This window comes from Micromys minutus (assembly GCF_963924665.1).
Source record: "Micromys minutus genome assembly, chromosome: 18".
In the NCBI taxonomy this organism is placed as follows: Eukaryota; Metazoa; Chordata; class Mammalia; order Rodentia; family Muridae; genus Micromys; species Micromys minutus.
Window position 1 is genome coordinate 30,680,864 of NC_137953.1, and position 17,611 is coordinate 30,698,474.

A 17,611-nucleotide genomic window follows, 5' to 3' on the forward strand; every position below is an offset into this window, starting at 1 on the left:
TGGATTGGCATTTTACTAACTTGCTATACCTGCCCCTTTCCTACTATGACAAGATATTTGAGGCTGGGCACTTCATAAAGAAAAGAGGTTTATTTGACTCATGGTGGCTGGCTGCATTGACCCCTGGCACATGGCATCACAGCGAGAGCATAAGTGAGAGGAAGCGATCATGTGACAAGATAGGAAGCTGGGAAGGGTGCCTGGGGACTGAGGAAGGTGGGCATGTCCCTAATGATGTAAGAACCTTTCATGAGTTGACTCTCTACACGTTGGCTCACTGGAGACTAACCTTTCAACACTTAAGTCTTTGGACTCACACAACCAAACCAGGACACGTGTACTTTCAGCCTCCACACCAGCTCCCTTAGTGACACATTTCCTAAAACATTGCTTTGTTTCCCTGGGAGAAGCCCTGAGAGTCTTCCCTTGAACACGCAATGTAGCTAAGACCTTCACGACCTTGAAAATGAGCCTGCTCACCCTGCTCTTGAGAAGGGGGGAGCAAACTTTACTACTCAAGAGGCCTTGTGTGTTGGACAAGCTGCACATCAAGTATAGAGGTCACTGCAGAGAGGAGTGGCTGGCCTCTGCCCTTACAAAGGTCTACTTGCACACTTGTTGGGAATACAGAGGCTTCCTCACATTCCTTAAGTGCTGAGAGAGCACCCCTAAGAGCTTGTGTAAACGATTGTTTAGGCTGAACATCTGTTTCCCTTCTGCATCTGTTAGGGGATTTTTTTTTATTTGCTTGTTTGTTGTCTGTCTTTCAGACCCAGACCCTAGCATCTGCCATAGAAATTCTGCCTTTGTTCATAGCTGCTTTTAATATGCAGGGGCATGTGCCCCAGTCATGACCAATGAAGCATCACCATGACTAGGTCACAAGCCTCAGAACAAGTCTTTGGCTTGTGTGGTGTGATTCACAGAAGGTTGTTTGGTTTCTTCTGCCTCTGGACATGACTATGGTAACTGTCAGGTCGGCATCCCATTCAGACTGAAGAGAAAATCACCTGTGTGAAGTGGGCAGGGCAGGAAGTCAGACTTGGGTCCTTGATGCCATGTTTGAGCTCAATGATGTAAGACATTAAAGTCGTTACAGTGATAGACTTCACACCATGTGCCTTAATTTAACCAATTACTTAAGTGCTCTTAAGTCAAAGTTCTCTCACTGCAACCCAACTATCCTTTCAGACACAGGAGGTGTAATTATAATATGCACCAAGTGAATTTAGTTAGTTGTTTTTGAGAAAAATGTATTTCTGCATTTTTAAAATAAATCACTTATGGGATGTTTTTCACAAAAAGTACATTCAAACAGAATTTGCAATTCCATAGGAAATATATAGTTGATACCAAAATGAATATAATGTGAAACATGTCAAGTCAAATGAGAAGCTACAACGTAATGGTGTTAGGTGAGTTGTCCTATGCAAATGCTATTCTGAGCTCATGTTATTTAGGATAAAAGTTATTTCATAGCCCTGAATTGGGGAATTTATTCACTTAAGCTTAGAGCAGACACAAAGAAGAAATATAAAAAAAACCACCAAAAACAAACAAACGAACAAAAACATCCATTATGAAAAACTAAGGTTTGAAAGATCTGGGGCTTTTGGAGAGACCTTAGCCTCATGCTTATCAAAGTAATGAGTGCTTGTGATTCAGGAGTGCAGTGGTTTAGGTGTTGGACCCAGGTGGGCAGTCCAGAGAAGCTCCTTCAGTGATCTTGATCTTGAGTAGATGCCTAATGACTTCCTTTCAATCTTAAGTATGTAGGCTACCTCCTCACGAAAGAAGTAGGTTTGCTATGGGGTAATCCAGAAGGGTTTCTGACAGCCAATAGCTCACTGTGTGATATGAGACATGTCACTGTGTGATATGAGAGAGGATGGGATAAACCACAGACTGCCACACTGCTATGACACCTCAATAGAACCAGGGCACAAGCCATGTAGGAAAGACTATGGCAAGCAAGTGGGTTTTCTGGAGATGGCCTACCATTTTACATGGCTGTGATGGGTGTGCTCTGAGGCATGGACCCCAGAGACTTTGTCCCAGGATTGCTTCTCGCTGCAGATATGCCTTTCCTGATATGCCTATCACATAGCTTGATGATTCCTGGGCATCAGCTCACCCTACTGGGCAAATTTCCTGCAGATCAACTCCAAGATGAACTTTCATGAATTAATGCTGTTTAGGTGTATTATTGACCATAAAATGTCTCATTTGATTCAAGTTTTTAGGAAGAAAGTTTAAGGAGATGGTTTTAGTTGTTATGCCAGAAAGATATGATCAAGAATAGAATGTGCCCCCTCTTCAAAGAATAGTAAGTAAAGGCTGCACAAGTCGAGGAGTACAAAGAGCTTTCATAAATTACACTAAGAAGAGAAAAGGGCTTGGGACAGATTTGTGAGCAAACAAAAGCATTCATTCTAGGTCAGGTCCAAGGATAAGGCCACAGGTATGCACTATGATAAAGCAAGGCCATGTGAAACTGTTGCTTTGAACTTTTAATGAGCACATAGAATGAAATACTGCTTTGAACTTACTATCAGCATCCTTCTTTAACTCCCTTTTGTGTAACATTTTATCTGTGAGGTAATCTTATAAAGAACTTTGGTCTAAGAAGGTATAAAAAGGCTGAGAGAAAAAAAATTAAATGTGGTCGTTGGGGCTCAGCCTCATCCACCAAATGTATATATGTGTATATATGTATATATGTCTGTATGATGTACATATGTACATATGTAGGTATATGTGTATGTATAGAAGTTTGCATGTGCATTTGTAAAATTGATGAAATAGATGGTTGGGCTCTGCTGACTGTGTGTGTGTGTGTGTGTGCGCGCGCGCGCGCGCACGCGCGCACACATGTTCATTACTGACTTTCTCTTTATCCTTTTTCTTTCTCTCTGGCTCACAAAAAGTTAATGAGCTCCAAACCTCTTGCCTCAAGGCCCAGCCAGAGGCCCCTGAGTTAAAGAGTAGAGAGCCCAAGTAACTTTATTAACGCTCTGCTGCTATCAGCAGGCTCAATTGCCAGCAACCAGCAGCTTTTGGCTTCTGGAGAGCAAAAGAGAGTTAATTGCCAGAAACCATCAGCTTCTGGCCCCCAGAACAGCAAGAGAAAGTTGATGGCCTGAGGTCATCAGCCTCTGGTCTGGCTACTCTGCCCCAACCTCAGTACCTGGGTGGCAGGGTCCCGTCCCAGGAAAATGATTTCAGCTCTGTGGACACAGTCTGTCTTCTCAATCAGCAACTTCTTTCTCAGAAGTTCTCTACGAGCAACGAGTAGGAAGATGATTAAAATAGAGCTTGATTAAATCTCCTCAGGATTTACCTTATCTATTACTACTTTCAATTTCAACTTACTGTGAACTTCACTTGAAAACAAAGAAGGGCCAACAGATTGTTCTGTGTTAGAGGGCGGCCTGCTTTTCCAGAGGACCCAGTGTTTCTCACCAGCACACCATATGGCTGCTCACCACCATCAGAAACTCCAGTTCCAGAACACCCAGTGCCCTCTTCTGGCCTCTGGGGTGCCAGGCATGCAAGTCGTACCCAGATGTGCAGGCAACCGTGCATGCATAACACTTGTGCATATAAAGTAAAATAATTTTTTTAAATGAAGAAGCAAAGTTTAAAACTTGGCACTGGTTGCTTAAGAAAAATCTACTAGTTGGGAGAGGTGGTGTTTCAGTCCACTTCTTTGTACTAAACGTGCAGATATTTCTAGGGTGGCATAAGTTTGCTGATCTCATGGCCCTTTTCAGAGTTTTCGTAATGATCACCTTGGCAAATTTATGACATTATGTTGATAATCACAGAGCAGCAATTAGGAAAACTTAGATAATATCAAGTCAAACAGAATTCATGTGTCTTTATCCTAAAATCACATCCATGTGGAAAAATACTAGAAGAAAATACCGAATAATGGAAGAGACTTTTGTAAGTGGCATCTTATAGGCAATTTTATTCTATTTTTTATTATTGTTTTGCTGTTATTTTGCTGCACATTTTTTTTCCAGCAATAAAAATGCACATGTGGTGTTCCTGGGAATGGAACCAGGTGTTTGTCATGGCAGTCAAGTCCCTTATCATTACTCCCAGGCCCTTTTTACTTTAATTTGGGGCAGTGCCTTTGCAAATTGCCCAGGCTGGCCTAGAACTTGTGTCCTTACTGCCTTAGCCTTCCTAGTATCTGAGATATGGAAGAGCCTGATACTCATACCAGGTGAAGTGTGACCAATCCCTGCGTGTGAGTACTGGTGTGCACGAGGCATCAATAAAACTGTACTTTCAGAATCAGTCCAGAAAACCCCACTTACTTCTTGTAGAAGGGGCCTCCAGGTGCTGATACGCTTTATACCAGTGGTTCTCAACCTTCGTAATGCTGCAACCTTTTAATACAGCTCCTCATGTTGTGGTGACCCCCCCAGCCAAAAAATTATTTTGTTGCTAATCCAAAACTGTAATTTTGCTACTTTAATGAATCATAATGTACATATATCTCTGATATGCAGAATATGTAATATGTGACTCTCCCCCAAAGGGGCCATGTGCCACAGGTTGAGAACAGCTGGTCTAGGCTAAGTACACACTCTTCACAAACACATTCATTTGCAATTCCAAACCCTCAGTTTATAGCTTTAAGCATCTATAAGAGCAAGGGCCTCAGTTTCTTCTCCTGAAGAGCTACTTTCATCTGAGCATGACATCCTAGTTCTGGAGGTGTGATGCTTTGTATATGCTTGGCCTAGGGAGTGGCACTATTAGAAGGTGTGGTGTTTTTTGAGTGTCACTCTATGTGTAGACTTTAAGATCCTCATCCTAGCTGCCTGGAAGTCAGTATTCTGCTAGCAGCCTTCAGATGGAGATGATAATGGACTGAACCTCTGAACCTATAAGCCAGTCCCAATTAAATGTCTTTATAAGAGCTGCCTTGGTCATGGTGACTGTTCACAGCAGTAAAATGCTACTAAGCATGGGTCAGCAGGGGACTCATGCGCAAGTTACAGGAACTAGGGACCAAAGCACCTCTTTTTGATGGATCCCTATGTCTCAAGAATACTGTGGAGGAATGAAGAAACCTCTCTGCAAAGATGCCAACCACTTCACCAAGAGGCAGAAATAAATATTTTTGTAGAGTTCTCATTTTCATCTCTGTAAATAAAGAAAGGTCTATGGGGCAGATAGGAGGGACACAGACAAAGGAAGCCACCTCTTCTGTTGTTTCTTGTATCCTCATGGACTTGATGGGGCTTTAAGAAACTGGGACATATATTAAATAAAAAGAATAAAATAAAAATCACATAACTTGTAACCTTGGCAACTGGGCAGTCTTTAAGGAGACAGCATCTTTCTACTTTCAGCTGACTGTGAGAGTCTTTCTGAGACTGCCCCCACCCCAGTAGTCATGCCCTCCAGGCCCGACATGAGCAGCCCCTGTTAAAGGTCACTTCTCCATGATTCCTTTCATTCTTGTGATAAATATTTGAAGGCTACCACTAGCTGCAGAGGTAGGTACAGGAAGATGAATGCATTCTCCATCCATGAGGAGACAGAAATGGATCAGCAAATGGTGAATACAATCTCAAACTGTCACCGTTGCTATCAAAATAAACAGGCAGACCCCAAACAAAACAAACCTCCCAGTCTAAACTAGAGCAGAGACAGGGTGTGTGGGAGGACTTCTCTGAAGGAGGGATGACTGGAGAATGAATCACCATTCACAAAGGAAGAGAAGGGTATAGAGAGGGAACACATGCACCAGGACCCATGTCAGGAAATAACAGAATGCAGAGGCAGGCCAGTGTAGAGAACGGGAGAGACAGAGGGGCAGGTGGAGGGGGAGGGTGCCTGGCCATGTGAAATTCCGAGAACCACTCACAGAGGTGTGTCTTCATCCTGAGAGCAATAGGGAAACCGTGGGAGAGCTCTCTGTGATTGGAGAGTTTGCAGGTGCCTCTCCTCTTTTTAATCATTTGTTTTAGAGTAGAGAATGGCTTATAGGCGGGTCTTGGTTAATTTTCTATGGCTGTGATGAGATGCTGTGAATAAGGCAATACGGAAATAGTTTGGGACTTCCAGTTTTAGAGGGGGAGTCTATGACTAACATGGTGGGGCGTGTGACAGGAGGCAGGCAGGAATGATGTAAGAGAGCTTACATCTTGATCTACAAGCAAGGGGAGAGAGTGAGGCAGAGGCAGAGACACACAGAGACAGGGAGAAACACAGGGAGAGACAGAGAGAGACACAGAGAGATTTGGAGATACATTTTAGAAACCTCAAAGCTCACCCTTAGTTACACACCTACTCTAACAAGGCCACACCTCCTAATCCTTTCCAAACAGTCTACCAACTGGGGACCAGATGTCCTGGGCCTTCCTTACTCTGACTAGCACAGAGAGGATAAAGGTAGCTCCTGGTCTGTTACAGGTTTCCAGGGAATAAATGGAATAGATATAGAGATGAGCATTTAGGAGACTCATAAGATGGAATCAGCATAGTCCATGTTGGTTTACTTAATATAAATTTAAACTTATCAGAAAAGGATATAACACATATTTTTTTTCTGCTGATATATTTGCTGTGTACCTGGAAAAAAGAAAAAGAGAAAGGGAGGATAAAGGAAGGGAGGGAAGGAGAGAAAGGAAGGAAGGAAGGAGAGAAGGAAGAGGACAAAAGTTCTTGCTGCTTAAACCTAACAATCCAAGTTTCATCCTCAAAACATACATGAAAAGCCAAATACAATACCCTGTATTAATAATCCTAGTACTCGTATAGCAAGGTAGTAGACCAGCTCAAGAACAAGCTAGCTTGGACTACATGGCCCTGCTTCAACAGGGTGGAAGGTGAGAAACAACTCTTGAAAGTTGTCTTCTAACTTCCACATGCATGCATGAAACATGTGCACCAACACGCAGTCAGGAATAGCTCTCTTTGACTCTGTCTGTCTGTCTGTCTGTCTGTCTCTCTCTCTCTCTTTGTGTGTGTGTGTGTGTGTGTGTGTGTGTGTGTGTGTTTGTCTGTCTTTCTGTGTGTGAGTCTGTGTGTGTGTATGAAAAGAGAGAGGCTATGGCTTGGTTCACTCACCTTGCGGTACTAAGAGTGGGCCCAGGACTTTGCATGTGATAGGCAAGCACTTTTCCAACAGCTTTACCCCCATCCATTTTCCTCTCATATGTACTGACCGCACAGAGGTTAGAAAGATAAGAATTGCATTTGCAGGCCTCTTTTTGCAGCTAGATTTGCAGATGTGACTTGGGATGTGTATATCAGATGCACTGCTGTAGAACGGGGGTTTGGAAGTGATAGAATAAGGGGACCAACAGGATGTGGAGCACACAGTCTGCTGGTGTGGCTTGTCACAGAAGGAATGTTCTGACATTTCTGCCAGAACTCTCTGGTTTGACACGCAGACTCCTGATAGTGGCAGGAGTGGCAGCTCAGGTTGGTAGTGCCTGGCAAACAAATGCTTACTATAATTCATGTGGGCTGTCCTTAGTATTTACAGTGGGTAACATGATCCCGTGAGTGTGTTCCCAAGATAAGTTGATAGTTCAGTCCTGAAGGAAATCCTGTCACTTTATGTCCCTCTCTCCCTGTAATGCTCATTTTTATATTTGCTCATATAAGGATATAAACAAGAAGAACATGCTTAGACAACTAGTTCTGCCAAATGCTTGGGAGAAAGCTGAAAGCTATGTTGTTCTAAAGGTGAGCAATCTGAAACATTCCAGAAACGTTAGACATCTGATTTAAAAAATGACTCATTTAGAATTAAATAAACTTTGACCTTAAGTCACAGACAATATCTCTGTACATTAAGCAGGAGCTGGATCTAAACCAGGAACTCTAACAATTGGTGGCTTCCCTCACAAGGAGAACTTTACCGTAATGAACACAGATTTTGAAACAAAAGTTAAACATGTCAACAAAGCCATTCTGGAAGTTACTCTCTGCTTCTACTTCTCAAAATAATTCATCTTTTTTTTTGTGTGTGTGTGTGAACATTTTCGGTGCCTCTCAGGACAGCTCTCGGTCTCTTGCACCTCAGCTCTTGCGGCCCGTACTGTAGTTATTTATGTACCTGTTTGATCTGACCTGTGGAGGAGTCTGTGAACACACCGAAGGCAGGAACACCCTCTGATCCATTTTTGTATGTCATAAAATGCCTGCTAAGAATGTTCCTTTATACAAAGGTGGTACATGATCTATATTTAATCAAGGAATAAACGAGTTCTTGCGCAATCTTTGTCATGTGCTTACTAACACTCTGGAACGACAGCCTCTAAGGTGATCCTACGCAGCGCAGACCACTTTAATATGTTTTCACATAAACATGAGGGAGATGAGTAGGGCATACTTTTTTGTATCTCTTTTCTTTTTTCTCTTTCATTTCATTTCTTTTCTTTTTTTTAAAGACAAGTCCTCACTCTGTATCATGCACGGCTTGGCTGACCTGGACTGACTATGTACCTTGGACTGACTATGTACTCACTATGTAGACCAGGCTAGCCTCATGGTTCTTCAGCCTTGGATGGACCTTCAGCCCTTTCTTTCGTGCTCACACTGTTCTGTCAGTAATAGCTTCCTAGAATACAGGGTTAAGAATTTTGAGCCCTATTTGAACTTGCTGAAAAAACAGAAGAGAACAAAACAGCTTTGGCTTACTCCGGTTGTCTGCCACGAGTCAGGGAAGGGAGTATCGGCAAACAAAGCATGCAGGCCAGTGCTCACTCTCCATGGGAAGTCAGTGAGCCCATGCTGGACAGTGGCTGCTCCCTACGGGAAGACAGCGAGGCCAATACCCTTTCTCCATAGGAGGACAGTGAGAGCAGAAACGGATTCTGTAGTGCACATATACCAATGCACTGCAAGAATTACTCTTACACAATATTTAATCTTTAGACAGCCTCAACAAATGGTATTATTAGGATTCCCATTATGCAAATAGGTTTAGGGAGACAAAATTTGTCCTAGGTTCATGGCCAGAATCCTAGCCCCAGGCAAGAACATCTGCTGTCTCTTGGTCTGTGGCAATGGCTATATGCCCAGCCAGTAGATTTTTGGTCAGGAACCCTCCAGGAGTCTTTGGACAATGTCTGGAGACTTCTTGGTTCCTGGTGGCTAAAGTACAGCTTACAGGCGCTGGACATCCCAACATGCGAACAAAGAATTACTGGGCCAAAAATGTCAATCATACTGAGGTTCGTGGGGACTCTGTCTTAGCCTCCATAGCAATGTTTCCAGATTGTAAAACTCTTCATGTAGCTCAATACGTATGATGACTACTTTCATTTCACAAAGTAGGAAAGGGGATTGCTTAACCAGAGGGCATCATGGCAAGACAAGAAGCCAGGGGCTTTCATTCTAGAAGCCTATGTAGTTCTTGCCTACACTCCATCGTGAGCAGCTTCCTTTACTGTGAAAACATACAACTTCAGGCAGTGCCTGCTTAACTACTAGGAACTTCAGAGGCTAAAAAATTCAGCCAGACTAGGGAGATGTCTCAGGGGGTAAAGACATTTGCCACTAAGCATGAGTTTGATCCCCAGGACCAACATGGTGGGAGGAGAGAACCAACTCCTGAAAGTTCTCTCATCTTGACATCTCTGCGGTGACATGTGTATACACACACACACACACACACACACACACACACACACAATTGATAAATGTAAAAAAAAAAAGCGTTAAGCCAATGCAGAAATCCCTTCAAGGTGGTGGAGCCTCTAGAAAGACCAACAGCATTTGTTGAGCTCTTCAGAGAGAAGACACTCTAGAAACTTACTATGCAACCATTGATCTTTCTCTAGTACATTCAGATCATTGCTCTAAAATAGGACAGCGGAGAAAGCTAATTTTAGGATGGTAACGAGCTTTTGCAAGATAATTAACTCTGCGTGGGTTTCAACTTTAATCTTTCCCCTCTTGATTTGTAGGAGTGGAGCTCCAGGAAGTTTATTTAGAAGAGGAAGTGAAACTGAAAAGCCTCCCTGAGATTCCTCTTTCTTGGAGGCAGAGCAGTTTGAATATGAACAAATCCCTCATCCTGACTCATTAACTGCCTTCAGTACCAACAGGAACACACAGTCAGCTTGGAAGAAACGGAACAAAAATCCAAGGACAGGACGGCGGTTTAAACACTAAAGCCATAGCTTTCTGTCCAACCTTCGGCTACCAGGCCGTTTGCTACAGGCTACAACCTCGTGGGTTCCTGGTAGCTATGAATTAGGCTCAGCAAAATACATGTATGCATATAGTTAGGTGATTGTGTAATCTGGAGTGTGAACTTTGGTGATGATAAACACCATTTACAAAGTCCAAAGGTTGGATTTCCCCTGTGGCAAAGGCATTTCTTTGGGATAAAAGGTACATCACCTGTAGGAAAGCTAACCCGGATGCCACAAGATGATTTGGAAGTGGGGAGAGGAAAAGAGGAAGAAAGGCTGTCTTGAGAAAGAGTTATTCGAAGTAAAGTGAGTATGACTCAGGCACCTGAGCTGGGCGTGGGCGAGGCGCCTCAGGCCTGCTCCTCACTCTGTATTTCTTCCGGTTTGGGGTAGTTTAGGAAGCCCTGCATCATTCTTATTGAGATGATCACCAACCGACTGGTAGGGCTCACAGTGTCTAGAGAACCTGCCTCCTTAGCCAAACTTTCCTGGCCACCTGCCAGAGCCAAAGCAGACAGTCCCAGAGAGAGTACCCGTGGAAGGTTCCAGAAATTGAATATCCAAACGTAGTGAATGAAACATGGTTTATACAGATGTGGGAAAGAGCCTCAGAAACGTTAATATGTCAGCCACGGGTGGCTGGCTTATGTACTTGGCATTCTGGAACATCTAGAGTGTCAGAAGCTGAGCCAAAGGAGCCAAATAAATGTCCAGTTCGGTGAGGCAGGCCAGATGGGCCTTAAGGGGGTTAAATACATACCATCTGCAGTTCCTATGACCCAGAAAGCGCTTCCTGAGCCCAGGAGCTGCTGAGTTCTTCCTGCTTTGGGAGCCTGTTAGAGAGCCTCCTCCTAGAGGCCTTCAGGAGCCTGAGTAACTCCCGCCACCCATTTCTTCCAAGGCTTCCTGTAAGGCGCTCTCCCGTGCTAACATAACAGTTCACCAATGTTTTCCTCATTGTGCACGTCTATATACTCTCTTTAGTTTATCGACTGGACTGCTTCCTCTCTAAAGTATAGGTACTGAGAGGGCAGAAACCCTGTGTGGTTTTACCGCAGGTGCAGGGTCGCATCTGTTTGTGGCATTCTTCATTCCCTGCCCACCCGGCCACCTGTGGCACTGGACTCATCTGCGGTTTCCAAATTGACCTCAAATTATCAGTGGCTGACATGCAAGCTAGGATTCAGGCAAGTGGGCGGTGAAAGCGATGGGCCTGGACCTCTAGCCAGATGCTCCTGCGTTTCGGTTGGTCATAACTACATTGTGTCAGTCCATGAACGGAGACTGTAACATTAAGAACAATAACAACATCAACAACAACACCGTTTTCTCCTCCTGCCTCCTCTGTAACACTGCACCAATCCGGGAAAACTGCTTCTGGGGGCCAGGTCCCCAGTGTCCGACTCTTGTGCCTAACCCCCTCGGCTCGCCACACGTTTCTCCCTTATTTATTTTCTGCCCTTTTCAGTGTTCACACGATTACTGCCCGTAGGACTACTTGAGTCCCCTGGAATTTTCTCCTTAAAACAGCTCCTTCCGCGGGAACCTCAACTTCCTCCTAAGTCATTCAATAAATATTTACTGAGAGCCTAAGGGGCTCGCACCGCGCTGGGATGCTGGGAGCCGCTGCCCCGCCCAGCCACACCTACCATTATCCTCCGCCCCTTCACACACCCTGAACCCTGGCTGGCGTCACGGAATCCGCCTGCAGCTTCCAAGTCCATCGCCCCACCGCCTTTCCCCGGATGACTCCTGATTGGTGGGAGTGGGAGCCACTCTGCTGCCCTCCGCCCTTTTCGTGTTGTTCCTCCCCGTGGAGGACTCAGGCTCCTCCTCCCAGCTCCCTCCCCCTCGCTTCAGCTCTTGAGCTAATTGCCCGGCGGCGCGCGCCCTAAAGTTCTAGGCAAAGTATTGAGAACTGGTCGCGGATCGCATGCCGGCCAGTGGCTGGGGACCAGGGACCCCAGCACCAGGAGAGCTGGTGCGCAGCGCGGGCTACCGCCCACCATCTGTCGGCGAGACGCTCTCCGCGCCTCAGTCTCCTGCGGCTGGTGCTGGAACTGCCGTCGGCTGAGACTTGCAGGGACACGAGAAGCCGGGTTTGCTTCCTTCCCGGTCTGAAGCGCGCACTGGGGAACCAAGCAGCGTCTCCAGCAGCGAAACACTCAGGTGAGCAACAGGGCGTTTGCCAGTCTGGAGTTGAGGTGTGGTATGTCCAAGGAAGGTTTGGGGACTCAGCCAGTCTCTAGGGTTCAGAATGTGTCTGTGGTGGTCCCTGGAAGCCCCGGTCCACCCGGCAGCCCCGAGACTAGAAGGTCGCCTGCGGTGTAGGCGCCAGTTTTCTGGGAGGAAGCACTCCGGTGCTGCTCACCCTGAAGCTGGGACCCTCGAGTTCCAGCCTGGAGGGGATGGACCTGGAGAAGGAGCGGATCTCAGGAGCCCGAGTGCGGGTGCATGAGGATGCCGTGTAGAGGAGCTGTCCCGGGCACAGCCTGGCGCGGTGCCGGGGCGGGAGGCACAGGAAACCTGCTTAACTGGGCCAGGAGAGGCTTTACCACATCCGCGAGCTTGGGGCCCGGCGGTCCAGGCACCTCGCTCTTCGGTCTCCCCAGCTAGGTCGCAGCGCTCCACCGAGTCTTCTCTGGGACCGAGTGCACCCTTCCCCTGGGGCTTCAAGCACTCAGCGGGCGTTTGCTGCCTCTGGCATCGCCCATGGCATTGTCTTGTGTCCTTCAGACACTTAACCAGCCGCGCGCCTCCCAGACTGTTGGAGCTGAGAGGGACTTAAAGTTGTTTCTCACCTTGTGTCTGGGGACTGGTTTGGAACCCCCTCGGATGTCACAGTGCCCTAGGAATCTGATTACTGGATGAGGACGTTTGGGTAGTGTATTTATTTACACTGTAGCTGCAAAAGATGGTTTCAGAGACAGGTAAGCATAGGTCTGACTTTGGGTCATCCACACTCAACCCTCAAAGCATCTCATACAAGGTGAGGACTTCCTTTTGGCCTCCGGAGACCTTCAGACAGATTGCAGTGCATCCGAGCTAAATGTCTATTCTGTCCATTAACTCCACACTGCCCTGTTTGCAGCTCTTCACAGAGCTCAAAGCTGCCTGGAAGCATCTGCTTGTTTTTCCATCTGCCAGCCTTCTTCTGCTGCTAGGATGTAAAGTCCTGGGAAAGCCGGGACCCGGTCCCATTCCTCTATCTATCTATCCTCAGTGTTAAGAATGCAGCCTACCACGCTGCCGGTTCACATTACACGTTTATGGAATGAGTGAGTGGTAACTTCTTCTCAGTCTGAGACGATTGATTTCACAGCTGGTTTTGATTTTCATCTTTCTCTTTTTTTTTTTTATTGGGAAAATTAATAAGTGGCAGTAACTAATGCTGATGAGCACCCACCAACCATCAAGGGGTTTGCTGGGAGCTTTGTGTAGATGTGTATAGATGATCACCAACATCATAGTAGTCTGATTACCTAGAATTTTTTTTAAGTCTCCTATTTTAGATGTGTGTATGTGTGTGTGTGTTCACAGCCCCGTGTTTGTGCATACAGGTGTGTGGTGGTTAGAGGACTTTAGGAGTTGGTTCTCTCTCTGCTGTGGTATCCAGGGAGGAAATTCTAGTATCAGACCTGTCTCTCTGACTGAAGCTACATATTTTTAGCATTTAAGGCTCTTGTGGATTAACCAGTTGTCCTAAGAGTATTTGGACAGCACTATGATTCTAGCCTGTTTCCTATTGTGTTGGGTTACTTTTTAATTAATTACATCCAAAATGTTGCCTCTCCCAGCCACACCAGCTCTCTTGCAAAATCCACACCCCCCCGCCCCGTGTTGGGTCACTTCTAAGAGACGAAAATACATATTCCACTTTTACAGGCAGTGGCCATGTTGTTCCACTAGAAGGGTCGCCGCTTTCTCTCTGAGATCCGTTTTCAGTAATGACTAATAGTTGTACGCGAGATAATACCAGACTGCACAGGGCGAATTATGTCATGAATTTCACCATCTTGATAGGCTGTCACCTGAGGAAACTACAGCTGGGTTCAGGAATTTGCCTGGGGTCAGTAGCAATTCCCTGGGCTCTTCATTATCTGACTCTAAACCCTTAGCACCTTCCCTCATACTCTGATGTCTCTTGTCCCGCTGTTTAATCAGCGTTAACCCAGTGATGGAGCCCAGTGGTGAAATGTGCTAATGCCATCTGAGACTGGGCTGTAAGCTTTGTGGTACCTGCATCAAATGTACCAGATGCACTGTTTCTGAGTGGTCTAGGGTCTCACTGCCATTGGCTTTTGTGGTTGAGTACATGGCTTGTGGGCTTTTAGTGGGGAGGAATGGATATCCCCCTTTCACCGGGATTCAGAAAGGAATTGGGCTGTTTTTCCCCCACCTTGGTAAACGAGCTCCCATTGGCGACCATCTCTGTCCCTTTCGGAAATGCTGGAAAGCTGAGTAGTCCCTCTTCTCAGATGCAGAAGCCACTCATCCCAAAAGGTTCTGAGGTGACTTCTCAGTAAAGTAAGAGCATTTAGCTTTTTCCACCCTTGCTTGAAACTGAGGGCGTAGAGACGAAAGAGAAGGCATGTTTTCCTCCCAAAGGGCTAGCGGCAAAGAGGGAGGAGCATCCTTCAGCTTCCAGACAGTTTTGGGGTAATACAGTTATCCCTGCATGAGGGTCTGGATAACCCATCATTTGATTTATAATATACTTCTTGGCAGGGCTACCTTCTCTTAATTGACATTTCCATTTCAAGAGCTCCAGCGAGGGCTGGATTTGAACGCCCTGGAAGTGAGGGGGTGAGACATCAGGGACTAGTGGGAGCTGTTAAGCTGAAAGCACTTTTCAGGCATAACCGAGAGCCACACAGTTTCCTGCCAACTCCAGCCCTGCCTAAACCCATTTTTTTTTTCATCCGCTTTCTCTAGAAACTTCTGTTTTGTCTTCTCAGTTACAACTGTTCCTGCTCCACCCTCGACACAGGATCTTTCTTGGTCTTTTGTAGCCTCCGAAGTGCCTTAGTTCAGGGATATCACTCTGCCCTAACATTGTTCACAAGTGGATTTTCCTTCTTTTCTCTTGTCTAGCATGTGTAGTAAGGCAGACGAAGAGCTGTCATTATTGCATTAGCAAAAATATTTGGGTGGCTTTTAGAGTTGCTAACAATATTAGTTTCAGCATCACTTTGAACTTAGATGTGGAGAGTCCTGTCGTGGATGTTGGCCACACATGCATCACCTCTCTTCTTTAAAAGCAGCATCAGAGCCAGTGAATTGTACCTCAGTGACAAGGTGAGTGTAGGAAAGGCTCAGTTCCAAATCCTTTCACTACCCAGTTAGTGTAGACTCCTTAGCCCCACTTGGGATTTAAGATCAGAGGTTCAGTCTTGCCTTTTGCTCTAGCATTCCTGGTCTGTGTGCAGGTAACCTGAACCTTGTCACCAGAATGTCTGGTCTTTGTCCATGTGTCACTGCTTACTCTCTGTAAGAACTGTTGTAGTCAGGGTTTCCATTGCTGTGAAGAGACACCATGACCAAGACAACTCTTATACGGGACAGCATTTAGTTGGGGCTGGCTTACAGATGCAGAGGTTCAGTCCATTATCATGGTGGGAAGCATGGCAGCATCCAGGCAGGCATGGTGCTGGAGAAGGAGATGAGAATTCTACATCTCCATCCAAAGGCATTTAGGAGCAGATTGTCACCCATGTGGCTAGGAAGAGGGTCTCAACGCCCACCCTCACAGTGACACACTTCCTCCAAGGCCACACCCACTCCAACAAGGTCACACCTAATAGTGCTACTTCCTGGGCCAAGCATAGTCAAACTACCACAAGAACCTAAGTTGTCCAAGCTGAGCTCAGAAACTACTTCCAAAAGCCTCATCTCTGTGAACCCAAACTGTCATAGCACTTAAATAACAAAGACAGAAGCAAGACAGGGTCAAACTGTATTCCTGGCTGGCCTGAATATCTCTGCGTAGTTCAGCCTGGCTTCAAACTCAGTGTTCTACCTGCCCCTGTCTGCTGAGTTCTGGGATCCAAGCGTGCACTGTGACTGGTCTTGTCAAAACATTTTCCTTTTTTTAAAGTGGGAATGAACACCCAGTTCTGATCACTGAAGACACTGTTGATTCCCCCTTTCTATCCCTCTGGCCCTTTTATTCCTTGTTTTCTGGCCCACTCTTTATATTAAGGGCATCACACCTTTCTTTTATTTACATGATGAATAAGAAGATGATGATGATGTGTATGTGTGGAGTATTTCTGTCTGCTCATTCAGGCACATATATGTCTCTCCTAGTGCTGAATTTGATGTGGGCTCTGGGGATCCTAACTCATGTCTTCATCTTCCCAGCTTTCCTAGAGTTTAAATGCCTTGAAGGCAAGGTGGGTGGATTTCTCTTGTTTCTATTTTTGACATAAGGATCTGGTGTCCCTTTGATAGAAAAGACTCAAAATAAAAATTATTAGACAGTAATATTTGGTTACATCACGTTAAAAAAAAGCAGTTGGAATGTTTCATTTTGTTGTCTGGTTTTGTGTTTGTTTGTTTTGTTTTCTAAGTGCAGAGTGTTGTTGGCTCCAGGCTAAACTTTCTATTCTGTCCCTTCCTGCTAAGTGCTGGGATGATGGGTATGAGCCATCATCCTGCCCAGCCCTATTTTCTAGCCTTTGATTCATAATACTTTAATGCATACTTTTATAAGTTTATGTTGAAGCACAGAACATCTAGTGAAATCCACGGGAAGCACTTGTTCTGAGCTCTTTTAAGTCACAGAGGGAATCATAAATTCTTATATACAACAAAACTGTAGAATGAATACCATGTATGTGGTGTGCAGTATTTTTTCTTTGTTGAGGTTCGATCTGTTATGTATTGCAATAAATATTTAATCTCAGTCAGGGGTTTCTACCCTGCCTTTGATCATTCAGTTCCCAGATAAAAAGATACAAAACTTTTATATTTATAAAAAGCCTTAAATGCATTAGAGCCGGGCAGACAGCTACCCTCTAAGCTATTAGCATCTACTTCCCTAGCTAGAAGCCCAAGTTGTAAATTGCCCTGTTCCATCTGGGAGACTCTTAACTCCAATTGGCCAGCCCTCATGGCCATGTTTTCATGACTCCCTCCCTAGCCCATGGCATCTTCTCTCTCCCCCCTTCTTTTCTCTCTCTCTTCATGGTCCTCCTCAGACCCCAAGCCAGAGTACCCAACCACTGTAGTGCTTTGGTTAGGTCTGGCTCCCGTAGATTCATATGTTTGAATGGTTGGCCATAGAGAGCGACATTATTAGGAGGTGTGGCCTTATTGGAGGAGATGTGGCCTTGTTGGAGGAAGTCTATCCCTGTGTAGGTGGGCTTTAAGGTCTCCCAAAATAAAGGAAAAAAACACCAAAATAAAATTTTCTGCTTAAAGTGGCTTGG

At 45.4% G+C, this 17,611-nt stretch overlaps 1 protein-coding gene across 2 annotated transcripts in view; it reads left to right on the forward strand.

Annotated features, from left to right (window-relative positions):
• The first annotated feature begins 12,149 nt into the window (after positions 1–12,149).
• OSBPL3 (oxysterol binding protein like 3) overlaps positions 12,150–17,611 on the forward strand; it is a 165,053-nt gene continuing 159,591 nt past the window's right edge. For both annotated transcript variants that reach the window (XM_080932477.1, XM_080932478.1), the window contains exon 1: positions 12,150–12,347. The gene's annotated coding sequence lies outside the window, so the exon portion shown is untranslated. The remainder of the gene's footprint in view (positions 12,348–17,611) is intronic.